Consider the following 15,405-nt stretch of genomic DNA (forward strand, 5'->3'; position numbering starts at 1 on the left):
GGCCGCCCCTCCCTCCTCCACCGCCGCCCTCCTCCCTCCGCCTGCGGCCGCCCCTCCTCCCTCCTCCGCCGGCAACCCTCCTCCCACCGCCCTCGACCTCGCCGCCCCTAGCTACCTCTCCGTCGCCCCCCACCCCCTGCCACTAGTTAGTACTAGATTTAGTAGTAGTAGATGTTAATTTAGGGTTAGCTAGTACTAGAGGTTGCTTAGTTAGTACTAGATTTTTAGTAGTAGTAGTGGTAGTTGAACTACTTTAGTTGTAGTTGAACTAGTTTAGTAAGTAAATTAATAAACTAGTTGAACTAGTTGAATTAACAGAACTAATCTATTTTTAGTAAGATAATTAATATAACTAGTTGAACTACTTTATTTTTAGAAAGAACTAGTTTTTTTTCTATTTATAGTAAGTTTATATTTAGTAAGAACTAGTTGAATTAATAAAACTAGTTGAACATGTCATGTTTGTTGTTAGTGATAACTTATATGGTTTCAGGTGACCTCCGTCATCCCCATCACCGACACCCTCCGACATCCCTGTCGTCGTCCCAGTCACCGACCCCCTCCGACATCGAGGTGAGACCAGCCAAATATCCTTGTATATCTTGTGTTGTTGCTCAAGTAGGATATGTGGTTGCCCAAGTGGCCGTTCATGTTCAGTTTACATCTCCGAGTGGCCTATGTTTTGCCGGAGTGTTGATTAATTTCCGTTCCGGCAAATTTCAGGCGCTCGATATGTCCTTTTTTAGCAAAGGTCATGCCGGATTTTGTCGTGAATTCTGGCATGACTTGTGCTAGAATATGTACAAGTTTGATCTTTGAATTATGATTGTAGGAAATGTCGTACTCGGACGACGACGGTCTCCCGGGGAAGTGTAGCTGGTGCCACGACGATCGAGGTATGTGCGACAGGTTCGTTCGGCTGGACGAAGATCGGCGCTTCAGCATTAAGCTCGAGGAGACCTTCGATTGTGAAACGGTACGCAACAATGACAAGTGTTTTTTTCTCCATTAAGCATGACTTCAACTATTTCAACATCTAATTTTCATATTTTACAATTCGAATAGCTTATCCCATGCCATGTAAGACGCTATGTCTTGGAGAGGATGGGTTTTGAAGACCATGAAAATTTCGAAACAAAGAAAATACACCTAAGGACCCATCATGATATGGATTTTGAAGTAAATCTGTGCAATGCTCAGAGCGTAACCCATTTTGGTTGCCAAAATTGGGAAGCACTTTGCAAAATGTATGGTTTTTATGAGGGTATGATTGTCACCATGGATCTTGGTGATCCTGACAGCGAGGAAGACTATATGGACATTTGGGTCCTTGTTGATACGCTTCCGATTGTACCGCTATGTGAGTTTCTCAAACATAGTTATTCACTAATTTATATTGTTTATTTCAAAATAGTTGATAGCTTATTTCCATTGACAGCTTATTTTGATTCTTCAAAGACTGTGCGGAAGATGGTAGATAAAACCCACTACACCAAAGGCACCCAATTAACGTATAAGGAGAAAAATCATCTGATCGCATTTTGTACTCTTCTTGAGAATTACAATGACTATTATCGAACTCCTTCAAATTATGGTGAATACGTGCCACTAGTGCATGTGTTGAACAACGATAACTTCTCTGGAGATACCCTGGTAAGATTTTTTACTATTACAACATCCGTGCATCTTTTGCATACTTCTAAAACTAGTACATCATTGCTAACTACGAAGTTATTATTATGTTTTTCAACAGAAACTCCCGATGGATTGTGTGCCTCATCTGATGTCTCTGCATGGTCGCCTCTCAGTTCTGAACATACTGCCAGGTAAATCTACGGAGCTCACCTGTGCATATCGGATTTCTAAAACCCGTGAACACATGATCATCAGAGAATGGAAGAAATGTATGGAGATTCGCAAGGAGGTTCTTGGAAGTAATATTCAGCGAAAGGAAAGAATTGGAGACATGCTAATCTCCATTCTCCATAATGGAGAGTCAGGGGCTATCTTGTTTTTTGTTATTTAGCTTAGAAAATGTAGTAGGTCTTAATCGAATGTAATAGGTCCTATGAGGTACAATATGTTTATTATGTGGTAATGTGTTAGAGTTGATAATGATGATCTTGAGGAGGTGTTATGTGATGTCAATGATGAAAACGATGATATTGAGGAGGTGTTATATGACAATGATGTATTATGATGCTAAGTTGTTAATGATATGATGATGATGATGATATTATATCATTGGGTGAAAGAACCGCGGATTAGTTTCAAGTGGATGGACATCCACTTGAAACTAGTCCACGGTTCTTTCACCCCATGATGTAATAACTCATTATGATGTAAAAACAATCTCTAAATTCCTGTTATATGAAAACTTGTGTAAAGGTGTATGAATACAACATGAAAAAGAAAAGAAATAAAATACTAAAAAATAGTAGTAGCGCGGGTAAGGAGAAGCGCTACTATTAGTTACCAGTAGCGATGTTCTGAAGAAGCGCTGCTACTAAGTCAATTTAGCAGTAGCGTGGGTCAAGACGCGCTATTACTAATCATTAGCTGTAGCGCCTTATCAGTAGCGCTCCTGCCCGCGCTACTGATAGGCTCAAGACCCGCGCTGCTGCTAGGCTTTTCCCTAGTAGTGGATGGGCCTTGCAGAGACCACTGATTTGAGGAGGATAAGCCTACCTGGTCTGTGAATGAGCCCTCTCTGCCACGCTGGAACCACCTTCCTGACCTGATCAAGCAGCGGGTGCCAATCTGCGCGGCCCAACTGGTGGATCATCAACGGGATGCCGAGATACTTACACGGGAACATTCCCAATTGACAGCGAAGAATCGCTCTGACTCTCTGCCCATCCTCCTCAACTCCACGAATCAGGATAGCCGCTGACTTGGCGAAGTTGATCTTGAGCCCCGATGCTTCGCCAAAAACCTCCAGGTGCTCTCTCACGCAATGCAGGTCTTGCGTCTCCGGCTTGACGAACATGGCAACATCGTTAGCGTAAATGGGCAGCCTTTGCAGAGGAATGATGCCGCGGAAGGAGCTAAGCACTCCCACGTCAGAAGCTTTGCAGATCATCGCTGTAAGCACGTCCATAGCAATCACAAAAAGCAGGGGGGACACTGGATCCCCTTGCGTCAAGCCTTTGGCATGGTATACGTCCCGGACTCCCATTCACAATGATCTTGGTGCTCGCTGAAGATAGCAGCGTGGAGACCCATCCGATCCACCTCCACAACCGAAGCCTTTTTCCGTGAAAACTTCCAGCAAGAAAGGCCACGAGAGCAAATCGAAAGCTCTCGCAATATCAAGCTCGAGGAAGAGCCCCTTGATCCTGGCCGCATAGATTTTGCGGGCGACTTGCCGAACCAGAAGGTAATTGTCATGAATGCTTCTCCCTTTGATGAAAGCGGACTGATTTGCGGTGATTACCTCATGCAATCTCCTGCACGCCCGCGTGGCCAGAATCTTGGCAAAGAGCTTGGAGAAACTATGTGGGAGTATAATGGGCAGAAAATCCTTAACCTCCAAGGCCTCCGCTATTTTTGGAATAAGCACGATGTGCGCCTTATTGAGCTTATAGAAACCCCTGCCATCCCCACATACAGCTTTAACAGGGCTGCATATATATATTTTGGAAATGGAGGCGTACCCCCGGCCTCTGCATCATAATGATGCATGCAACCATCTTATTAAGAGATCCACAAAGTAGCACAAAGTCATAAAAGTATTACAGCTCGCAAGTGGAGCAAAAAAAAGAAGAAAAACATGCTGACAATCACAACCGGTACGGCGACATGAAGGATAAGCTTCCTAGACTCCTATCCTGCAATGTGACCGCCATCCGAACCGGTTGAATATAGCCCGTGCTACCATCTCCCACTAGTTGCACCTAGTAACCAAAGGCTCCCTGGAGTCCACAGGAGTGATTAAGGACCACGTATGGATCCATGCAGTAGCTCTGAAGATGACCTGCAAGAAAGTTAAAGTGTGTTGCCTGTTAAATATCAAATCATTCCTATAGTTCCATATAGCCCATAAAAGCGCACATATTCCAATCCGAATACAAGCCGCGGAGTATACTCAACCCCAGCTAACCACGTCCCAAACAACGACTCAATGTCAACTGGAGGATTAATGTTGAAGGCTATAGAAATCGTTCTCCCAAGCAATTTGGCAAGTGGGCATTTAAGGAATAGATGTTGTATTGTTTCATCATGATCACAGAAACAACAACGTGAACTACCTACCCATCACCTCTTGATTAAGTTGTCCTTGGTGAGTATTACTTGCTTGTGGATGAACCACATAAATTTTTTGATACGCAAGGGCACCTTAACCCTCCAAATATGCAACGATCTTGAGATTGGGCCAGAGTTAATTAAATCCAAATAGAAGGTTTTCACCGTAAAAACCCCATTTTTAGTTAATTTCCATCGCGTGAATCCGGGTGATCGAGAGTTGAACATCTATCAATCTCCAAACCAAGTGCATCCAGGCAGTCCATCGCTCACCAACTAACGCGCGTCTGAACTGAATATTCAAGGGAATCATTTGGAACACTGTGCCAACGTAATCCTCTTTACATTGCACAATGTTATAAAGGTTGAGATATTGTATGGCCAGGGATGTCTCTCCTAACCACGTATCCTCCCAAAATCTTGTTGACATCCCATTGCCAACCAAGAATTTGACCCTACAAAAGAACAAGTCCTTCATTCTCATAAGCCCCTTCCAGAATGGCGAGTCAGTTCGTCTTATATATGGTAACCTGCGCTAGCGTTTTCGACTGTAAATACTTATTGCGTAAAATCTGTGCCCACATGCCCCCCGGCTCTGTCTCTAACCTGTAGAGTCATTTGCTCATAAGGCATTTATTCTTGATTTCTAAGTTCTCAATACCGAGACCCCCCTGGTCTTTAGGTCGGCAAAGGATATCCCATCGCGCGAGACGATATTTCCTCTTGGCCTCATCTGACTGCCAGAAGAACCGAGATCTGAAGAAATCAAGCCGCTTCCGTACCCCTTTCGGAATTTCAAAGAATGATAATAGGAACATCAACATATTAGTCAGTACCGAGTTAATCATCACTAGCCCAGCTCCATAAGATATAAGCTTGCCCTTCCAGCAGCTAAGCTTTTTTTTCAATTCGATCTCCGATACACTTCCATTCTTTGTTAGATAACTTACGGTGATGAGTCGGTATGCCCAAATAACTAAATGGTAAAGAACCTAATTCACACCCGAACAATTGTCTATATGTGTCTTGCTCGTCTTTGGCCTTTCCCAAAGCAGAACAACTCGCTCTTGTGAAAGTTTATCTTTAAACCTGACAATTGTTCGAAGAGACATAAAATGAGTTTCATATTGCCTGCCTTAGCAATGTCATGTTCCATGAATAAGATAGTGTTGTCAGCGTATTGTAAGATGGATACTCCTCCATCGACTAGATGAGGGACTAACACATCCACCTGACCATGCTGCTTGGCCCTACCAATAAGAATGACCAGCATATCGGCCACTATATTAAACACGAGAGGAGACATGGAATCCCCTTGTCTCAAACCCTTGTGTGTCTGAAAATAATGACCGATGTCATCGTTAACCTTGATGCCGACACTACCCTTCTAGATTTGAGACCCCACATGGTTCCGCCAGGCGTCACTAAATCCTTTCATGTGCATTGCCTGCTGAAGAAAAGGCCACTTAACTTTATCATATGCCTTCTCAAAATCCACTTTGAAGATAACCCCATCTAGCTTCTTCGAATGAATTTCATGAAGCATTTCATGCAAGACGACCACCCCTTCAAGTATGTGTCGCCCTAGCATGAACGATGTCTGGCTCGGTTGTACCACTGAATGAGCAATCTGTGTCAATCTATTGGTACCCACCTTTGTGAAAATTTTGAAACTCACATTGAGAAGACATATGGGCCTAAATTGCTCGATCTGAACTGCCTCTTCTTTCTTTGGCAACAGCGTAATCATGCCAAAGTTAAGATGAAACAGCTCTAAATGACCTCTAAAGAAATCATGAAACATAGACATAAGATCATCCTTAATAATATGCCAACATTTCTTATAGAATTCAGCTGGAAACCCGTCTGGTCCCGGTGTTTTATTCGGTTTCATTTGCGAGATTGCATCCAGAACCTCCTTCTCAGTAAAGGTGCAGAAAGAATATCATTCTCCTCGACCTGGAGCTGAGGTATATCTCCAATAACAGATTCATCTAGGGCCACCATGCTTGCTTCCGGATGCACAAAAAGTTGTTTATAGTAATTAGAGATATAAGCTTTCAGATTCTCATGCCCCACAATTGTCCCCTCGTCCTTCTCAAGTTGGATGACTTTCTTCTTCCTATGTTTACCATTCGCAATCATATGAAAGAATTGTGTATTGTCATCCCCTTGGACAACCTTAAGTACTTTAGCACGCAATGCCCACTTGAGCTCTTCTTCGCTAAGAAGAGCTCGTAATCCTTGTTCATCTTCGGACTTGGAGCTTTGCTCATCAACCGTAAGAAGGTTACTTTCAGCTTTTAAATCTAGCGCTTCAATTAATTGAATGAGTCGCTCTTTTCTTGTTTGTAAATCCCACTCTCGTTTCTGGCCCAACCTCGTAAAAATTGTCTCAGATGTACGATTTTATTTTGCCATCTCTCAATACTAGTTCTTCCAGTAATAGGCTTTGCCCATTCGCGTGCAATGATCTCCAAAAGGTTTTCTTTCTCGAACCAACCTAGTTCAAAAGCGAAAGCATTCTTGTTCGCAACATGGGTAGCCCCTCCCGAGTCTACAAGAAGTGGCGTGGTCTGAGATCGGTCTCTGTATCGCATGGACCGACACCAGTGGGTATTTTTGTTCCCATTCCACACTAGCGAGAACCCTATCCAACTTCTCATAAGTCGGAGTGGGCAAAGAATTGGCCCAAGTAAATTGTCTACCGGGAGCTCAGTTTCTATCAAATTAAGAGTCTCGATAATCATGTTAAACATCATAGACCAACGACCATCAAATTTGTCATTATTATTTTCATCTCTCCTCCGAATTACATTAAAGTCTCCGCCGACTAGGATTGGCCGAGTTTCATCTCCACATATCCCTACCAAGTCGGGTAAAAAAATACGGTTTGAGTTCAGGTTGTGTAGCCCCGTATACAGCCACGAGAGACCATCGAAAACCATCCAATTTTGATCTCACCCAAAACTTGACCGCAAAATCACCCCGAAGTATGTTAAGCACCTCAAGTGTTTCACACCGAAACCCTAGTAAAATCCCACTAGATCTTCCTCTAGGAGGTAAGATTTGCCAATCAAAATCAATTCCTCCGGATAAAGTTCCAAGGAATTGTAAGGTGAAGTTACATCGTCGTGTTTCCAGTAATGCAATAAAATCTAATTGTTGCTCTATCGTTGTCTCAGCCAAGAACCTTCATTGAGCCAAGTCAGCTAGACCTTTGCTATTCCAAAAGATTCCTTTCATAATTCATCATGGAATTTTTTCTTAAGCTTAACCCTAGCACTTCTACGAACCGCCGAAGTATGATAGATTTTCCGTTTCCACGGACGTTTGGGCTTCTCCCCTCCATCCTTCGAGAACATAGGATCGGCAGAAGACAAGATAGTGCCCTCCTTCATTACAGGATCTACAGTGTCCGTATTCTCCGACCCCTCCTCATCTTCGGCCTCCGCACTAGGCAAGAGATTGTTGCATATATTTTCAAGAGCAACTATTCCTAAAATTTTCATGTCATCGTCATTCATAGGTTTGACTGATGCAAGATTTCAAATAATTTGTGAAGCCCGCTCTGCTTCTAAGTCTAAAATATCATTTACGGATTTCGCAACCGCTTTATCATTTGAACCCAAAGATATACCTAGGTCGTTTGCCTTATCAACAATTTCAAGCTCGGTGAAATGCATAATTGAATTACTCTTATCGAATGACATACCTGTAGTTGCCTCGACATCTCGAAGCATGGCCGACCTCTTGGCGCGCGCTAGTTGCAGGTCATCAGCATCCGGCTGTCCCTGGATCCGGTTGCTGACATGCCTGCCAGCCGTCATCGGATCCGTGATCCCACCTGATAACCTACAAGTATAGGGGATCTATCGTAGTCCTTTCGATAAGTAAGAGTGTCGAACCCAACGAGGAGCAGAAGGAAATGATAAGAGGTTTTCAGCAAGGTATTCTCTACATGTACTGAAATAAGTGGTAACAGATAGTTTTGTGATAAGATAAATTGTAACGAGCAACAAGTAACAAAAATAAATAAAGTGCAGCAAGGTGGTCCAATCCTTTTTGTAGCAAAGGACAAGCCTGGACAAACTCTTATAATAGGAAAAGCGCTCTCGAGGACACATGGGAATATCGTCAAGCTAGTTTTCATCACGCTCATATGATTCGCATTTGGTACTTTGATAATTTGATATGTGGGTGGATCGGTGCTTGGGTGCTATTCTTACTTGAACAAGCATCCCACTTATGATTAACCTCTATTGCAAGCACCCGCAACTACAACAAAAGTATTAAGGTAAACCTAACCATAGCATGAAACATATGGATCCAAATCAGCCCCTTACGAAGCAACGCATAAACTAGGGTTTAAGCTTCTGTCGCTCTAGCAACCCATCATCTACTTATTACTTCCCAATGCCTTCCCCTAGGCCCAAATAATGGTGAAGTGTTATGTAGTCGACATTCACATAACACCACAAGAGGCTAGACAACATACATCTCATCAAAATATCAAACGAATACCAAATTCACATGACTACTAATAGCAAGACTTCTCCCTTGTCCTCAGGAACAAATGTAATTACTCACAATGCATATTCATGTTCATAATCAGAGGGGTAATAATATGCATAAAGGATCTGAACATATGATCTTCCACCAAATAAACCAACTAGCATCAACTACAAGGAGTAATCAACACTACTAGCAACCTACTAGCACCAATCCCGGACTTGGAGACAAGAATTGGATACAAGAGATGAACTAGGGTTTGGAGATGAGATGGTGCTGGTGAAGATGTTGATGGAGATTGCCCTCTCCCGATGAGAGGAGCGTTGGTGATGATGATGGTGATGATTTCCCCCTCCCGGAGGGAAGTGTCCCCGGCAGAACAGCTCTGCTGGAGCCCTAGATTGGTTCCGCCAAGGTTCCGCCTCGTGGCGGCGGAGTCTCGCCACGAAAGGTTGCCTTCTATTTTTTTCTCATCGAAAAACTTCATATAGGAGAAGATGGGCGTCGGAGAGCCACCAGGGGGCCCAGGAGGTAGGGGGCGCGCCCCAGGGGGCGCCCCCCACCCTCGTGAGCAGGGTGTGGCCCCTCTGGCCTTCATCTTTGGCGACGATTTTTCTTTATTTATTTTAAGATATTTCATGGAGTTTCAGGACTTTTGGAGTTGCACAGAATAGGTCTCCAATATTTGCTCCTTTTCCAGCCCAGAATTCCAGCTGCCGGCATTCTCCCTCTTCATGTAAACCTTGTAAAATAAGAGAGAATAGCCATAAGTTTTGTGACATAACGTGAAATAACAGCCCATAATGCAATAAATATTGATATAAAAGCATGATGCAAAATGGACGTATCAACTCCCCCAAGCTTAGACCTTGCTTGTCCTCGAGCGAAAAGCCGATAACAATAAATATGTCCTCATGTTTAGAGGTAGAGGCATCGATAAAAATAAAATACGGGCAAGAAGGCATCATGATTGTTTCCATAATAGCAGCATATATAAATTTTGTCATATGATTACTTATTTTCAAGTGATGATCTTTTCACAATGCAAAAGTATGAATCGGAAAACTTATTGAGCACCAACAAATTATAACCTCAATCATTGAAGCAATTGCAATTTATCATAACATCGGAAAGAGTCTATGTCAGAGCTTAAAAGCAAGTCCACACACTCAACTATCACTTAGTCCTTCATAATTGCTAATATTCACGCAATACTTGTGTTTACGGAGTTTTAATCGGACACAAAGAATGATAGGGGCTTATAGTTTTGCCCCACAACCTTTTACCTCAAGGGTAATGTCAACAATAATAATTCATGCTCCCCTACATCCAATTATATATATATATATCATGTTCTTTCCAACATGCTGAGTTTGCCAAAGGATAAAATGAAAAAGGAAAGGTGAAGATCACCGTGACTCTTGCATAAGGTAGAGGATAATAATAAAAGATAGGCCCTTTGCAGAGGGAAGCAGAGGTTGTCATGCGCGTTTAGGGTTGATGCACAAAATCTTAATGCAAAAGAACATCACTTTATATTGCCCCTTGTATGTGGACCTTTATTATGTAGTCCGTCGCTTTTATTACTTCCACAACAAGTTCCTACAAAGCTTATTTTCTTCGCACTAATAAGTCATGCATATTTAGAGAGCAATTTTTATTGCTTGCACCGTTGACAACTTACTTGAAGGATCTTACTCAATCCATAGGTAGATATGGTGGACTCTCATGGCTAAACTGGTTTAAGGGTATTTGGAATCACAAGTAGTATTTCTACTTGGTGCTGAGAATTTGGCTAGCATGAGGGGGAAAGGCAAGCTCAACACGTTAGAGGATCCATGACAACATACTTTATCTCAGATGTATGAAAACATAACTCATTATGTTGTCTTCCTTGTCCAACCTCAACTCTTTAGCATGTCATATTTTAATGAGTGCTTCCAATCATAAAAGATGTCAATGATAATATATCTATATGTGAAACCTCTCTTTCCTTATTACTTCCTATTAATTGCAACGATGACCAAAACTATATTTGCCAACTCTCAACAACTTTTGGTCATCATACTCTTTCTATGTGAAGTCATTACTTTCGATAAGATCAATATGAACTCTTTGATTCTTGTTATTCTTTTTCTTCTTTCTGTTTACCCAAGATCATGGCAAAATAATCAAGCCCTTGACTCAACACTACTGTTTATTATATAGCTCACGGACTCGATTACAAAGAAGGATCATAAAGCAAAACTCAAAACTAGATCATGCCATGACTTTATTCTACTAAATCAAGATACTACTAACAGGATCAAACTAAAAAAACGGTAAAGATAGGAGTTGTGATGGTGATACGATAACAGGGCACCTCCCCCAAGCTTGGCAGTTGCCAAGGGGAGTGCCCATACTCATGTGATTATGTCTCCTTCTTCGTTGTTGACGATGGAGGTGTTGTTGATGATGCAGGCTTGTCGTCCACCTTCCATGGCATAGGCTCACCATCATAGAAGGATGATCGAGTCTCCGGAATCCTCAAATATGCAGCCAAACTCATCTTTTTGAATCTATATTCATACTCACAGTTTTGATTTTGTAGATCATAGATTTGGACTTGGAGGTGCTCGATCTTCTCACGTAGCTTGAAGATGGCCTCCTCGGTGTTCTTGGCATCCGGCACGTAGTTGTTGGTGAACTCCGCGAGCATCTTGTGGCTAGCGTTGATTCCAGGCTCCACCATCCCCTAGCACTTGAAAACTTGTGGCTCCATTGCTTCAAGCCTCGACTCCACGCTTCCGGTTCCCTTTGGTCCCTCAACATCGTGGATGTGCAGCAACCCATCACGCATCTCAATGGTTTGAGGGTGTCGCAGCACCTCCGTGAGGTAAGGGTTGATCACCTTCTTGAAAACTTGTCCTCGGAAGCACTTGGGCTCGTCATGATGATCTAGACCTGTCAGAAAAACAACTCGAAACGAAAACAGAGGATATTTGCGTGATACGGTGGTCAAAACCTTCGGGAGAATATATAATGAATTTTTACCGACCAAAATACGTATCGTGCAAGAAAACGGAGTCCGGAGGGCACACGAGGTGTTCACGAGGTAGGCGGGCGCGCCCAGGGGGGTAGGGCGCGCCCTCCACCCTCGTGGAGGCCTCGTGTCCTTCCCGGACTGCTAATTATTTTTCTATTTTTCTAAATATTCCAAAACGGAGAAATATTGCCTTAAAGTTGTTTTGGAGTCGGTTTACTTGCCGTACCACATACCTATTCCTTTTCGGAGTCTGGAATGGTCTGGAAAGTGTCCCTTACGTATTCCTCCGGGGTTACGGTTTCAATAATATTGGTTTCAACATTTATAGGATTACCTGAGATATAGTGTTTGATCCTTTGACGGTTTACCACCTTAGGGTTTGTGCCTTCGAAGTTGTTGATTTTTATGGCACCGGAACGATAGACCTCCTCGATAACGTAGGGACCTTCCCATTTAGAGAGAAGTTTTCCTGCAAAAAATCTTAAACGAGAGTTGTATAGCAATACATAATCACCTACATTAAACTCACGCTTTTGTATCCTTTTGTCATGCCATCTTTTAACCTTTTCTTTAAACAACTTGGCATTTTCATAAGCTTGGGTTCTCCATTCATCAAGTGAGCTAATATCAAATAACCTCTTCTCACCGGCAAGTTTGAAATCATAGTTGAGCTCTTTAATAGCCCAATATGCCTTATGTTCTAGTTCAAGAGGTAAGTGACATGCTTTTCCATAAACCATTTTATACGGAGACATACCCATAGGATTCTTATATGCAGTTCTATAGGCCCATAATGCGTCATCCAGTTTCTTGGACCAATTCTTTCTAGACCTATTAACAGTCTTTTGTAAAATTAATTTGAGCTCTCTATTGCTCAATTCTACCTGACCACTAGACTGCGGGTGATATGGAGATGCAATTCTATGATTAACGTCATATTTAGCAAGCATTTTAGGGAAAGCACCATGAATAAAGTGTGAACCACCATCAGTCATTAAATATCTAGGGACTCCAAACCTCGGAAAAATAACTTCCTTAAGCATTTTAATAGAGGTGTTATGATCAGCACTACTAGTTGGAATAGCTTCTACCCACTTAGTAACGTAATCAACAGCAACTAAAATATATGTATATCCATTAGAGGCAGGAAAAGGTCCCATATAATCAAAGCCCCAAACATCAAATGGTTCAATAACAAGTGAATAATTCATAGGCATTTCTTGACGTCTAATAATATTACCAATTCTTTGACATTCATCGCAAGCAAAACAAACTTACGGGCATCCTTGAAGAGAGTGGGCCAATAAAAACCGGATTGCAATACCTTATGTGCAGTTCTATGTCCAGCGTGGTGTCCTCCATAAGCTTCGGAGTGACACTTGCGTAGGATCTGTTCCTGTTCATGCTCAGGTACACAACGTCTAACAACACCATCTACTCCTTCTTTATAAAGATGTGGGTCATCCCAAAAGTAATGTCGCAAATCATAGAAAAACTTTTTCTTTTGTTGGTATGTGAAGCTAGGTGGTATAAATTTAGCAACAATATAATTAGCATAATTAGCATACCATGGAGTACTACGAGAAGTGCTTATGACATTTAATTGTTCATCAGGAAAGCTAAAAGAACATGCGGTGCCCCCATGTTTGGTTTTGGTAATTGATGACAATCTCTATGGACTAATGGTTGTCTTGAGTTATATTTGAAGGATTTGTCCATAGGCTTTTCTTGAAGTCCATGTGTTGGTTTCAAGGAGTTTATGAGTTGACCAAGGTGCTATTAAGGAATTATCCAAAGATTGGTCATGCAAGTGTTGAGCTTATTGCAAGCATGTCTTGAAGAAGAAGGTTGTGTGATCATTCATGTTTACCTTCAATACATCATCCAAATGAAGAGAGTTTCAAAGATTCAAGGTTGATCAAGACTAAGTCAATAGTGAATCAAGTTGATTAACTCACAAAGAGTAGAAGATGTACCAAGAGGGATCAAGTGATCCCATGGTATGGTAAGCATTGTCCATTTCACTTTGTGTACTAACCCATGGTCTATGTGAGAGTTCTATGTGGGGTTAGGTACGTATCCATGGGCTTGCATCAAGAGGAAGATATCATACAACCCATGGAAAGGATGGCATCAAGTGGTGATCGTCATCAAGATTGCCGTGTGCAAGTTCAAGTGGAGCATCACGAAGAGATCAAGTGCTTGAATCTTTCCATCCATTGTGGTGTCAATAGACTTGTGAAGATGAGCCGAAGTGTGTCTCACCCATAGTGGACTATGGGGGAGCAATCATCTAGTCTTCATCGAGCCAACACAATCAAGAAAGGTGGTCCAACTTGAGGGAGTGAAGATCGTCATCATCTAGCTCAAGTGGACCATGTGCAAGGTAAAGGTTTGCCCTTGATAGGTTTTCTATTTTACCGGTCTCATGGTAGTTGTGGGAGACCGGGTTATAGGATCGATTGCCGTACTATCAAGGGGGGCTCTCGATGAGTTGTTTGATCGTATCATTCGTAGAGAGCTCAAACCATTGCATCCTTGTATCATGTTTCTTGGTTCTTGTTTTATTCTCTTTTTGAGTCTTAGAGCTTACGTTCATCTTGATGACAAGCTTGAGTTCATCGAAAACAGAGTTCGCATGTGTCTTCTATGATGTTTTCGGTGTTGGAGGTTTTACCGTCTTATCCGAGGAAGGGTTCTCACCATTTTCTTATGGGCCTTTTCTAAGTTGCTTCTTATTGATATTTCTTTCAAGATTGTGTTAGCCCTTGTCGCTAGCTTTCCAACAAACTTGGTTTCATCGAATTCGGAGTCCGTTTGCAAAAGTTGTGGCTGTTTTGGTGAAGGCTGCAGCGGTACTACCGCGTCTAGAGCGGATGTAATTTTTTACTACCGCTCTAGAGAGGTACTACCGCGGCTCCTGAGCGGTAGTACCGCTCTAGAGCAGTCCTACCATGGCTCCTAAGCGGTAGAACCACCCCGGACCAAAAACTCGTGTTTTCTCTCTCGTTTGGGCTGTTTTGAGCGTGCTAAGCGGTAGTACCGCTCCTCCAAGCGGTAGTACCGCTTGTGCATGACCTGAGCACATAACGGTTGGATTCGGGAGGTCCTATAAAAGGGGGTCTTCTTCCCCATTGAACCTTATCCTTTGATCTCGTGTTCTTCCCCCATTGTTGACCTTCTTTGAGCTTGCTAACTCTCAATCCCTCCATGGATTCATGCTAGTTTTTGAGGGAAAAGAGAGAGGAGATCTAGATCCACATTCCCACCAATCACTTTCTCCTTTTTGTGAGGGGAACCCTTTGGATCTAGATCTTGGAGTTCTTCGTGTTCTTCTTTTGTTCTTCCTCTCATTTTCCTCCCTAGCATTAGTTGCTTTGGTGGGATTTGGGAGAGAAGGACTTGAGAACTCTGTGTGCCCTTGCCATTGCATTTGGTGCATCGGTTTGAGTTCTCAAAGATGGTTATGTTTCCTAACCATGGACAAAAGAGTTGTCATTTGATTAACGGGATCACATCATTAGGAGAATGATGTGATTGACTTGACCCATTCCGTTAGCCTAGCACTTGATCGTTTAGTATGTTGCTATTGCTTTCTTCATAACTTATACATGTTCCTGTAA

The sequence above is a fragment of the Triticum dicoccoides genome, chromosome 4A (genome assembly GCF_002162155.2).
Source record: "Triticum dicoccoides isolate Atlit2015 ecotype Zavitan chromosome 4A, WEW_v2.0, whole genome shotgun sequence".
NCBI classification, from domain to species: domain Eukaryota; kingdom Viridiplantae; phylum Streptophyta; class Magnoliopsida; order Poales; family Poaceae; genus Triticum; species Triticum dicoccoides.